This window comes from Arachis hypogaea, chromosome 11 (assembly GCF_003086295.3).
Source record: "Arachis hypogaea cultivar Tifrunner chromosome 11, arahy.Tifrunner.gnm2.J5K5, whole genome shotgun sequence".
NCBI classification, from domain to species: domain Eukaryota; kingdom Viridiplantae; phylum Streptophyta; class Magnoliopsida; order Fabales; family Fabaceae; genus Arachis; species Arachis hypogaea.
The window spans coordinates 78,015,564-78,027,503 of NC_092046.1; the positions used below are offsets into that span (position 1 = coordinate 78,015,564).

Consider the following 11,940-nt stretch of genomic DNA (forward strand, 5'->3'; position numbering starts at 1 on the left):
GCAAGGAAGAAAATGTGCACTTACTAACATGAGCAAAAGAGCTGCAATGTCAAGCTAAGGACGATAAACAAGCGCTTCATGGGAGGCAACCCATGCACAGGAGTCTTTTATTTTCATGCTTTAGTGATAATAAAGAGTAAGCTAGCACATAGTGTATGCAAAGAACTAAGTTTGGTGTGACCAACCTCAAAATAATTGCAAAAATTTTTTTTCAACACTTAGTCACAAACCAAGTTTGGTGTCCATACATACACAAAAATGCTAGACCATAGAACAACAGGGTAATTATTTTTAATAATATATAAAAAAAAGGGGGGAGCGTGTTTTCTTTTGGCACATGTTTAAAACACTTCAAGAATCTCAATGTTTTGGAATTTGGTTACAGGGAAGTGAAAGAAAGAAGTGATGGAGAATCTTGAAGAAAAGTCACTGACACACAAGGAGAAGAAAGCCACATGAGTCTTGAAATTTGTGCATTGAAAAAAGGCAACTTCACATGCATTGGGTATGAAGAAGCATGCTTCCCATGCTGTGACCGAACCATCAAAACCATTCTCCCACCATAAATATGACTCTAAAACACTCCAACCACAATCATCAAACCTCACTTTGCCCTCACTTCTATATCTCCTACCCCCCATCACCACAGTTCATCAAAACCCCCTAGCCTGTCCGAAACACTCCTTTCTTCATTCCCTTTCACAATCACTTTCAAGATTGTATCCCCTTTACCTTGTCACCATATCCACCTACACCCCTTCATAAACATTTTCTTTATGCTTGAGGACAAGCATTCATCTAAGTTTGGTGTTGGAAGATTTGACCCTTGCAATTGAATTTCAATGGCCTCATCATCAAGAGCCAGGAGAGAAGATGAAGGACAAAGCTACTTTGATCGAAGGAGATTCAAGTCCAAACACAATGAGCGCATCTTTAGTTGGATGTCAAGCAAAGATGTTGTCCCGGAGTTACCTTTCAAGCTAAGAAAGGAGGAATATTCTGAGATACAAAAAATAATTAGGAAGAGGGGATGGGAGCTTCTCTGTAACCAACCTCAACAAGTGAGCATGCTTCTCATCCATGAGTTTTACACTAATGTGATAAGAGAATTTGATGATGAAGAACCATCAATGAGTTATGTAAGAGGGGTGACAGTTGACTTTAGTCCAAACGCCATCAACAGGGTGTTAAAGGTCAAACCAAAACGGTTCAAACAAGCTAGCTATGAGGAAAGGGTTGAAAATGATCCAAGATATGTGGATGTGTTGAGTGACTTATGCAGAGTAGGCACGGATTGGGTGTTGGATTCACAAGGACACCCACTTAAACTCAGGAGAGGTGATCTCATACCTCAAGCAAAAGGATGGCATGACATAGTGAGGAGATCATTGATCTCTACTTCAAATAATTCCGAAGTGACAGTGAATAGAGCAATAATGATCCACTACATAATGAAAGGAGGAGAGATCAATGTTGGAGAAATTATAGCCAAGAACATCATTGACATAGCTCAAAAGGTCAAACAGGACAGCTGGCTAAGATATCCCAGTACTATTCTGCGCTTATGTGAAGAAGCTAGAGTTCCTCTCGAAGAATTTGAAGAAACTGACGTGGTCTCTATTGGAAAACCCCTCACCAGGGAAAGGTTGGAATTTATCACCACAACCCAATTGGAGAGGCAACCTTTAGCAAGAAAAAGAAAAGGAAAGAAGCAAGACAAGAAGAAGAGCACCAAGAAATGGAAGATACAAGTACCTTGAACATGAATCAACTCCAAGCCGCTTTGGAAGGACTCTCTGGACAATATTCACAAATTCAAAGGAACCAAGAGGAACAAGCTCAACAACAAAGGGACCTTTGGCAGGTGATGAATCAGCAAAGAGAAGTTCAAGTTCAATGGATGAGCCAACAAAATGAATATCAAACACACATGATGGAACTACAACAAGAACAATATGCCAAGATGTATGAAGCCATCAACAATGCAACTGTTGAACATGAAAGATCCATGGAGAAAGTAATACAGGAACAAGCTCAACTAAGGAAAGAGCAAGCTCAGCAAAGGGAGCTTCTCAATAAGTTGGATGCTAGACATGATGCATTTCACAGAGAATTCAATGAAAGCAGAATGTTCAGGGAGGCCAGACATAGAGATAGACTTGACTATGATATATGCACCCAAGAGAAACTCAGCTACCTTTGTGGAGCACCCCCACTGCTCAACCCACAAATCAAACATTTCAATGAAGCGCGCAAGGTATTCGAAGAGCAAGAACTTGCAAGGGTGAGATTCAATGCTGAGAGGCTAAAGGAGACGATGATAAGCTCAGGAGTATGGCAAAGAGAAGAGGGGGACTCAACAACAAAACAACAAGGATAAATGAGAAAGAAAAAGAAAGAAGATCCAAAGGGCAAAGGAAAGGGACATAAAGACTAAAGGTGGTGGAGTTCTTTTCTTTAGTACTTTATTAAATAAAAAAGATGTATGCCTGAAATATGGTATACCTTCTAAGTTGTTTTCCTTTATGCATTATTAGTTATCTTGCCTATTTCATGTATCACTCACATGCTTGGAATGTTTGCTTGTCTTAAGTATTTTCACTTGACAATGGAATAAGAGATGTAGTTTGAACAAGAACAGAGAGAAATCTAGCCTAAGAGAATAAGATAGTCAGATATAAAGTGTAGTACATATACGCTTTCATGGTGAACAAAATCAAGAGCTCAAAAAATCAAAAGGAGTTAAGATGCTTGCTTACATAAAACTAGTTGGCTAAGGGTCATAAGACTCAAGAAGTTAAAAGCACAAAAGATCCTTGAAAATGAAGTATTATACAAAATTTTAAAGAGAAATAAAGAAAATAAAGAACAAAAGGAATGAAAGGCTAGGCATCAATGACAAAATTTGGATATGTGTCTGTGGTGATTGATGTTAGGAGACATACTTGGGCTAGTAAATCCGAGGGGTGCTTCATCACCCGGTAACTTGAGTTAACTAACTCGGGATTATCGATTGAAAACTCACATTCAAGAGTAGCTCTATAACAGAACATTTAGCAACCCAAAGAGGTGCTGGACACCACTATCCAAATAAGATTTTAATGTTAAATGCCTGTGATTGAATGTGTTAAGAAAAGAGGCTTGAGTTAGTAAATCTTTAAGAGTGATTCAACACTTAACAACTTAAACTAACTGGTTTGGGATTGTTGATTGAAAGCTTATGCTAAAGAGCCGCCTTAAGACAAGTTTTTTAGCTCAATCGAAACAAAGGAAAAGTGAAAAAGGGAGAAAAGAGAAGTAGAGAAAAAGAATAACTTAAGGACTATGTGCTGAGGTAAAGAAAATGAGTCTAGTGAAACTAACCAACCTAGTAATGGAGCAAGCATTTCAACTAGAAATTAAGATTAGCCTTGATTAGTTCCACTAAACAGATGACTACATAATTGAGGATGACAATTTTTTATGGAAGAATTCTTCTCTGTTAAGATATTCAACTCTTGTATCTTAAATTCTGTGGTCAAATTATTCTATTTCTTGCTTGAGGACAAGCAATATTTTAAGTTTGGTGTTGTGATGCATTCGCATATTTGCTACATTAGCTAGTCTATTTAGTTAGTTTTAGCTTAGTTTCACTCATTTTTCTTTGAATTAAACAAGTGTTCTTATGAGTTTTGTTTTCATACATAAGAATACCAAGGACCATGTTAATTGTAGCTAAATTCATGCAAATGATTCAAGGAATGCATAAATGAATGAGTATGAATGAATCTCATGAAATTGATTGCATGAATTGGTAAGACTTTGAAGCAATTTTCCTTGTCAATGATAGGTGATGAAACAATAAAGCATTGAAGCAAGAATGAAGCAAGCAAGTGGCTAACAACTCCTTCAAGAATAGCAATGTGCACGTTGCTAACTTGGGATTCAAGTTGGCAACGCCAATGAAGCCTTACTTGAGGAAGAGCACAAACAACCTTGCAAGAAAGTGGTCTCCTGTGAGAACTATGCACGTTGCTAACTTAGAGTTACATTGGAGTGCTTGGCAACAACTCAAGAAGCAAGTTGGGCAAGAAGAAGAGGAATTGCTGGCGTTGCCAATGCTAGGAACCATAGGCGTGTTCCTAGGCAACGCCAGGCAGCCCTGGAGAGTGAACAAAGAGGAGTTGCACGTTGCCAACTTGCACTTCAACTAGAGTGTTCATCAACAACGCCCAACAATGTAAGGCAGCCCTGGAGAGCACATTTGGGCGTTGCCAACTTGGAGAAAGAGGTGAGTGTTTGATGGCAACGCAGGCAAGCAAGGAATTGGGCCAGGGAGGAGCTCGAGGGTGTTGCCAACGTGGGAATGAAGAAGCGTTATTCAAGGTAACGTTGAGCTAGAAGATTTTTCCTAGAGAAGAAGCTCGAGCACGTTGCCAACGTGCTGCTTTACTGGAGTGTTCCTTAGCAACGCACACAAGCAAGGCTTGGCCCAGGAGGAGGGGAAGCTGGCGTTGCCAATGCCAGGAACAAGGGACATGTTCCTTGGCAACGCACACAAGCAAGGTTGGCCCAGGAAGAGGAGAAGCTGGCGTTGCCAACGCCAGGAAACATAGGCGTGTTCAATGACAACGCCAAGCAACAAGCATGGAGCCTTGAGGAAGGCTCGAGCACGTTGCCAACTCCAGGAAGAGTTGGAGTGTTTGGTGACAACGCCCAAGCATGGAGGCTGTCCAGGAAAGGAAGCCAACGTTGCCAACTTGGAGATATAGGGGCGTGTTCAGCAACAACTCCAGCGACCCTGGCAGCCGGACCTTACTCTCTTCAATGGAGTATATCTTGAGCTACAAAGCTCCAAATGAGGTGATTCCAGCGGCATTTGAAAGTAGACATCCAGAGCTTTCCAATCATATATCATAGTATGGGATTGGCATTCATTTGAAGCTTCAAAAGCTGGCTTCATTTGGAGCTTCAGAATCTGAGCACGTTGACAACGCTGGAAACAAGGGCGTTTTCACCAAAAACGTGTGCGATTTTGGCAGCCTGACCCTGTCTCCTTCAAACAAGCATAACTTGAGTTATAGATATTCAAATTGAGTGCTTCTAGTTGCGTTGGAAAGCTGATATTCAGAGCTTTCCAACCATATATAATAGTCTCTAGTGAAGCATGAAATGGAAGCTCGAATCAGAGTCATCTTTAGGCCCCAAAAACAAGAAAATGAGGTTGAAATTCAAGGAAGCATGAATGAGCCTTGGAGGGAAGCAACGAGCACGTTGCCAACGTGCCAACAAGGGGGCGTGTTTGAGGACAACGCCAGCCTCATGTTTCAGCCTTGGGAGGCTTGGCACGTTGCCAACTTGGGAAGAGAGGGGCGTGTTCAGCAACAACTTGGCAGCTCGACCTCACCTTCTTTGAGGAAGCATAACTTGAGCTAGAAAAATCCAATTGAGATGATTCTAAGTGCATTAGAAAGAAGACACTCTGAGCTTTCCAATGATGTATGATAGTCTATATTGAAGCAGAGAATGGATACTCAAATTCTGGGCGACATTAAGCATGAAAGTAGGGTCAAGAAGAAGAGAACCAAGTTGTTAGTAACAACTTGGGCTAACAACACCCAGCACCAAGCCACCAGCCCAGGACAATCACAAGCACGTTGCCAACGTGCTACAACACTGGCGTGTTTGCCAGTAACGCCCCTCAATGGGCCAGAATTGATGACAACTTGCTCTGCTTCCTCTGTTCCTTACAAACGCCAGCAACTTCTTCCATTGAGCCAGGAATTTAACAAAGAGAAAGCCCACATCGCTGGCCCAAATTAAAGATCTCTGAAGGAGTTTTAGGAGTAGTATAAATAGAGAAAAGTGTGATACTTAGAGGGAACTTTTTTTTACTTTTACTTTGAACTTGTTTTTAGACTTTTGGACACTTAGACATTTTCTCACCGGTTTTCTATTTTGTTTTTCTTGCAATTTTGAATTACAGTTTTAAGAACTTCTTCTTCTTCTTCATTCTTCTCTACACTTAGTTTAATTTTCATCTTTACAATTGTTGTTGAAATTGGAGCTATGATTCACTAAACCCCATTTTCATTAGGGGGAGGAGCTCTGCTCATTTGAATGAGTTGATAACTTTTCTTTTCCTTCTCAATTCAAGTGGTTTATCTAAAAGGAAACTCTTGTTCTTCATAGATTCAATCACCATCGAGAGAGGGATTAATCTATATGAATTATGTGGTGAATTTGAGAAAGGAGTCACATAATTCAGTTTAGAGTTCTTCCTTTCATGATTTCCTTGATCAATATACTTTGGTTGGTATGTGAGATGTAACCTTCCTTAGTTGAGATTTTGGAAGTTGTGTGGCTTGGATTAGAAAATGAACTTTATCTCTTCTCATGAACAATTAGATCACGAGAGTGGCAATTGGTTGTGTTGAGAGAAATTGAGTTACCAAGAGATTGGAACTCAATTACCCACAATTTGCCATGGATCTATACCCATGATTGAGAAGGAATTGATCAATATCATTTCATGAGAATTTGCATCTCTGATCCCTAATGATCCTTTCCATCATTAATTCTCATTTCTTTTGCTCTTTAGTTGATTGAATACCCATTACACAATTCCTTTCTACATTCTTGCAATTTATTATTCTTGTCATTTATATTATGTTTCTCTAGTTCTTGCAATTTACTCTTCTGCTCTTTAAATTTCTACAACCTTTACTTTCTTGCAATTTATCTCTAGTGTTATTTAAGTTTCTTGTACTTTAAGTTTCAGTTAGTTACTTTTATTTTCTTTCTTCATTGCAATTCTTTAGATTCCTTGTCATTTAATTTTTGCAATTATGTTCAAAAAATCACAAATCTCATGAAATCAAAACCATGTTTGCTTGACTAAATCTACCATTTAACTAAATTTGCTTAATCTACCAATCTCCGTGGGATCAACCTCACTCTTAATGAGTTTTATTACTTGATACGACCCGGTATACTTGCCGGTAATTACGTGAAATTAATTTTTTTTACGTATCACCCTTGCCACAAGTTTGCTTTACAGTTTTTATTTATTTTTAATTGCCAATTAAATTATTTGTCATATTTGTTCCTCTTTCTTGAAACCCCAAATTTACAATCTCCATAACCAATAATAAGAACATACTTCCCTGCAGTTCCTTGAGAAGACGACCCGAGGTTTGAATACTTCGGTTAACAATTTATTTAGGGGTTTGTTACTTGTGACAACCAAAACTTTTGCAAGAAAGGTTGATTGCTTAGTTTAGTAACTATACTTGCAACAAGAGTTTACTATAACTTCTAAACCATCAATCTTCAGCTCTTTCACACACCTATCTAACACTCTAGATAATCCATCTAAACAAAGGCTAAAGGAATCGCCATAAACACTAAAATCATCCATAAAAACCTCCATACAGTCCTCAATAAGATCAGAGAAAAGACTCATCATGCACCTCTGAAAAGTAGCTGGTGCATTACACAAGCCAAAGGGCATTCTCTTGTAAGCATAAGTCCTAAAAGGACATGTAAAAGTGGTCTTTTCCTTATCCTCAGGAGCTATATGAATCTGGAAATAACCTGTGTAACCATCTAAAAAATAATAATGCGATTTACCTGACAGGCGATCCAGTATTTGATCAATGAATAGGAGAGGATAGTGATCCTTACGGGTTGCTTGGTTGAGGCGTCTGTAGTCAATGCAGACCCTCCAGGCGTTCTGAACTCTAGTTGTCAGGAGCTCTCCATGCTCATTCTTCACTGCAGTGACTCCAGACTTCTTTGGCACCACTTGTACTGGGCTTACCCATTCACTGTCTGAGATGGGATAGATGATATCTGCCTCTAGTAGTCTGGTCACTTCCTTTTTGACAACCTCTAGGATAGTGGGGTTCAGTCTTCTCTGGGGTTGACGGACAGGTTTTGCTCCCTCTTCTAAAAATATTCTATGCTCACAAACTTGAGGGCTGATGCCTACTATGTCTACCAAACTCCAACCAATTGCCTTCTTGTGCCTCCTCAGCATACCAAATAGCTGCTCTTCCTGTTGAGAAGTGAGTTCCTTTGCAATGATAACCGGGAACTTCTGCCCGTCTTCAAGGTAAGCATATTTGAGGTATGGAGGAAGGGGTTTTAATTCTAACTTCTGATCATGTTCAGGCTCTGGGTTGTCTGGAGCTGGTAAGAGTGGTAAGGCACTGTCATTTTTTTCTGAGAATGTCCCCACACTTGGACCTTGTCCTGTGTGCTTCTCTTCAAATTCCTCCTGGTGAACTTCAGCCACGGTTTCATCTATAATGTCACACTTGAGGATAGAGTGATCCTCTGGAGGATGCTTCATAACTCCATTCAGATTGAAGATCACTACTCGGCCATCTATTTCAAAAGAGTATGTTCCTGAAAAAGCATCTAATTTAAACTTTGAGGTCTTCAGGAATGGTCTTCCGAGTAGGATTGATGATGGCTTGTCTGAGTCATTTTGGGGCATTTCCAGGATATAAAAATCAGTAGGGAACGTGAGTCCCTTAATGCCTACTAGTACATCTTCAGCAACTCCAACCACTGTAATAATGTTTTTATCTGCTAACACAAAACAAGTTACCAACCTTTTTAAGGGAGGGAGCCTCAAAACATCATATATAGACAAAGGCATTATACTCACACATGCTCCTAAATCACACATGCAATCAGAAATTATCACACCACCAATAGTATAATTAACTATACAAGGACCTGGGTCACTACATTTTTCAGGTAAACCTCCCATTAAAGCAAATATGGAACTTCCTAAAAGAATAGTTTCTAAAGGGGAATAGTTACCTCAACCTTTTTGAATATCTCTACCATTTTTTGATCAGGTTCCAGCTGCTTCCTGGGCTTCCTTGCAAGTTGTCGAAATGGAATAGGAGTGGCATTTTCTGCAGTGTCTGCGCCTTTTAGTGCTTCCTCTCATGGTTGCATTTCTTCTTCTTCAACCATGTCCTGTATGTCCTCTTCCTCTTCAATATTTACTATTTCCACTACCTCTTCAGCTGAGGCGTGTTTTGGTGGGCTTGTCTCCACCTGATTCCTCTCCTGCAGTGTGGTTCCGGACCTCAGGGTGATGGCATTAATGCCACCCTTGGGATTGGGTAATGGTTGAGAGGGAATTCCATTGGAGCTCAAAGGTTGGTTATTGGAGTTATTCATTGATCCTATCTGTGAGACAAGAGCTTGTAAAGTAGCGGTCAGACCATTTAGAGTGGCATTAATGTTATTTTCCATGGTCTGTTGTCTCCGATCAATAGATTGTAGTAAGTCATCATTAGCAGATGAAGAAGGATAGGTAAATTGAGAGTTCTGTTGTTGGGTATTCTGTGGTCCTTGGGATTGCCTTAGGTGAAGTGCTCTGTAAGGCTGATTTTGATTCTACTGCCTGTTGTTGTTGTTATTCCACCTCTGATTTCCCTGATTATCTCTGCCTCCTCTGTTGTTGTTGTCCCTCCAATTCTGGTTAGAATTGTCTTGCCATCCGTGGTTGTAATTGCCACCTTGATTGTACCCTTGGTTGGGGCGGTCATAGAAGTTATGTGTGGCTGCCACGGTGTTGTCTTCCTGCTGGAGCTGTGGACATTCATCATTATAGTGGCTATAATCAGCGCAGATTTTGCAAACTCTCTGTGGGACTAACTGTTGGTTTTGCTGTGGTGGAGAAGGTTGAGCTTGCTGAACTTGTTGTTGGTTCAATTGCATCTGCTTCAGCAAGTTGGTCATTTCACAGATACTCTGAGTTAAAGCAGTAGTCTCTCTGCTAGAGGATACTTCTGCAACGGCTTTTGAACGGCCTTGTTTCTGCCTGTAATTCCTAGTAGATTCAACTAAGTCACTGATCAATTGCCATGCCTCATCAGTGGTCTTGTACTTTTTCATAGACCCATTGCTAGCACTTTCCAATGTGGTCTTATCTTGTGGCCTCATTCCCTGTGTGACATAATCGAGTAACACTATCTTGTCAATCATATGGTGGGGGCAAGCTTTCAGAAGATTATTGAAGCGCTCCCAGTACTCATAAAGAGTTTCAGAATCATCCTGAACAATCATGGAAATATCTTTCCTCAGTTTATCAGTAACTTCAGCTGGAAAGAACTTTTCCAAGAATTCTCTTCTCAGTGTATCCCAGTTGGATACAATTGCTGCTGGTTGAGTGTAGTACCACTCTCTTGCCTTTCCCTCAAGAGAGAACGGGAAAGCTTTCAGCAAAATTGAAGTTTCATCTGCACCATCACGCTTGACAGTAGAACAGGCTGCCTGAAAATCTCTCAGGTGCTTGATAGGCTCTTGAGCAGGTAAGCCATGAAACTTGGCATCAAATTGAGCAGTGCGGTCCTTATTTCAAAGTCTGTAGCCACCGCTGGGTGATGCGCTTGAAATGGTTGCATTGTAAAATCAGGGGCTCTAGCCTCCTGGATAGTAACTCTCCTGGCTGCTGTCATGTTACCTGAACGTAAAACAACTAAATCAGTAGAACGGGGGCTAGTTTCTTTCTCAAGTGAAGTTTCAGATCCGCCCTCAGAGAGGACTAACCGACGCCGAGCTTGCCTTATTCGTGAAATAGTTCTTTAAATCTCAGGATCGAATATTAGCAAGCTTGGATCAGGAAGCGAACGTGTCATCTAACGAAAGAAACAAGCAGCTCATAGTAGCAAAATAAAATAAAATGCAAATAAATAAATTCCAATTAATAACTTTAGCACTCTATTGCAACTCCCCGGCAACGGCGCCAAAAATTGATGCGAGTGGAAATTGGCGAGTTAAGAATGATTATAAAATATGCGTTGCAAGTATAGTTCTCAACCAACCAGAAATCCACTTATCAATTTAGAAGGATGTCACAGAAATTAAAATTAAAATACTGGGAGTATGAATCTCAGGTCGTCTCCCAACGAGTTGCAGAAAAGTGTGCTATTTTATTAATCAGATGTTTTCAAAAAGGTTTGAGTTGAATGGCAGAAAATTAAATTAGAGAATTTATATAAATTTAAATAAAAGCCTTGACTGGGAGTTGATTAGCTGAAAGCCCTATTCTTGTTGCAGTACTCTCAAGATTAATTGATAATTGGGGGTTATTCTGTTTAGTTGTCCCTTACTAAGTAAGGGAAAGTTAAACAAGTTGGAATGCTGTTCTATCCACAAGTTCCAATCCACTCTTGGGGGGATTGGTGTTAGTGACTAGAGAGCAATCCAACAATAAACCCAATTACAATCTTTCTCTTGAGCATCCCAACTCAAGGGTTTCTTTCAATCAACTCCCCATCAAGTTAGGGAACTACTCGCTCATTGTAAATGCAAAATCCATAACATAAAAGAGGGAATTAAAGAAAGACATGATAAATAATGATCAAAAGATTAATTAAAAATAAAAGTAATTCTTGTATTGATAAATGCTAAAATAATCCAATGGTAAAATTAAGTAAATTAAGGAACATGGAAGAGTAAGAGACAAGTAAAGAAAACGAACTAGAATGCCGAAGTCTTGATGAGGCAATAACTCTTCTCAATATCCCAATGCAAAAACAATGAAAAATAACGAATCCTAAAAACCATGAATGTGTAGAGAGAAAACCTAGGGGAGAGGAAAACTAGATCTAAAAACTAAAACTATGCGGAATGAATGTTGTTGTTGGTTTCTGCATGTTCTCTGGCTCTAGTCTGCTTTTCTGGGCCGAAAACTGGGTCAAAATAAGGTCCGAAATTGCCCCCAGCGATTCTGCAGATTATGCAGATCGCGCATGTCACGCGGTCGCGTCATCCATGCGGCGGCGTCATTCGGCTTTCTGCTTTGCCACGCGGTCGCATCATCCATGCGGCCGCGTCACTCGTGCTATTCCCTGCCGTGCGGTCGCGTCATTCATGCGTCCGCGTCACTGCGATTTCCTCTCTTTCACGCGGTCGCGTCATCCATGCGGC

The 11,940-nt window shown here is 40.2% G+C and overlaps 1 non-coding gene across 1 annotated transcript; it reads left to right on the forward strand.

The window, feature by feature from the left end:
- The first annotated feature begins 9,987 nt into the window (after positions 1–9,987).
- On the forward strand, positions 9,988–10,095 carry LOC112724873 (small nucleolar RNA R71). Its single transcript, XR_003164015.1, has one exon. It is a non-coding gene; the product is annotated as a small nucleolar RNA R71 (small nucleolar RNA).
- The last annotated feature ends 1,845 nt before the right edge of the window (positions 10,096–11,940 follow it).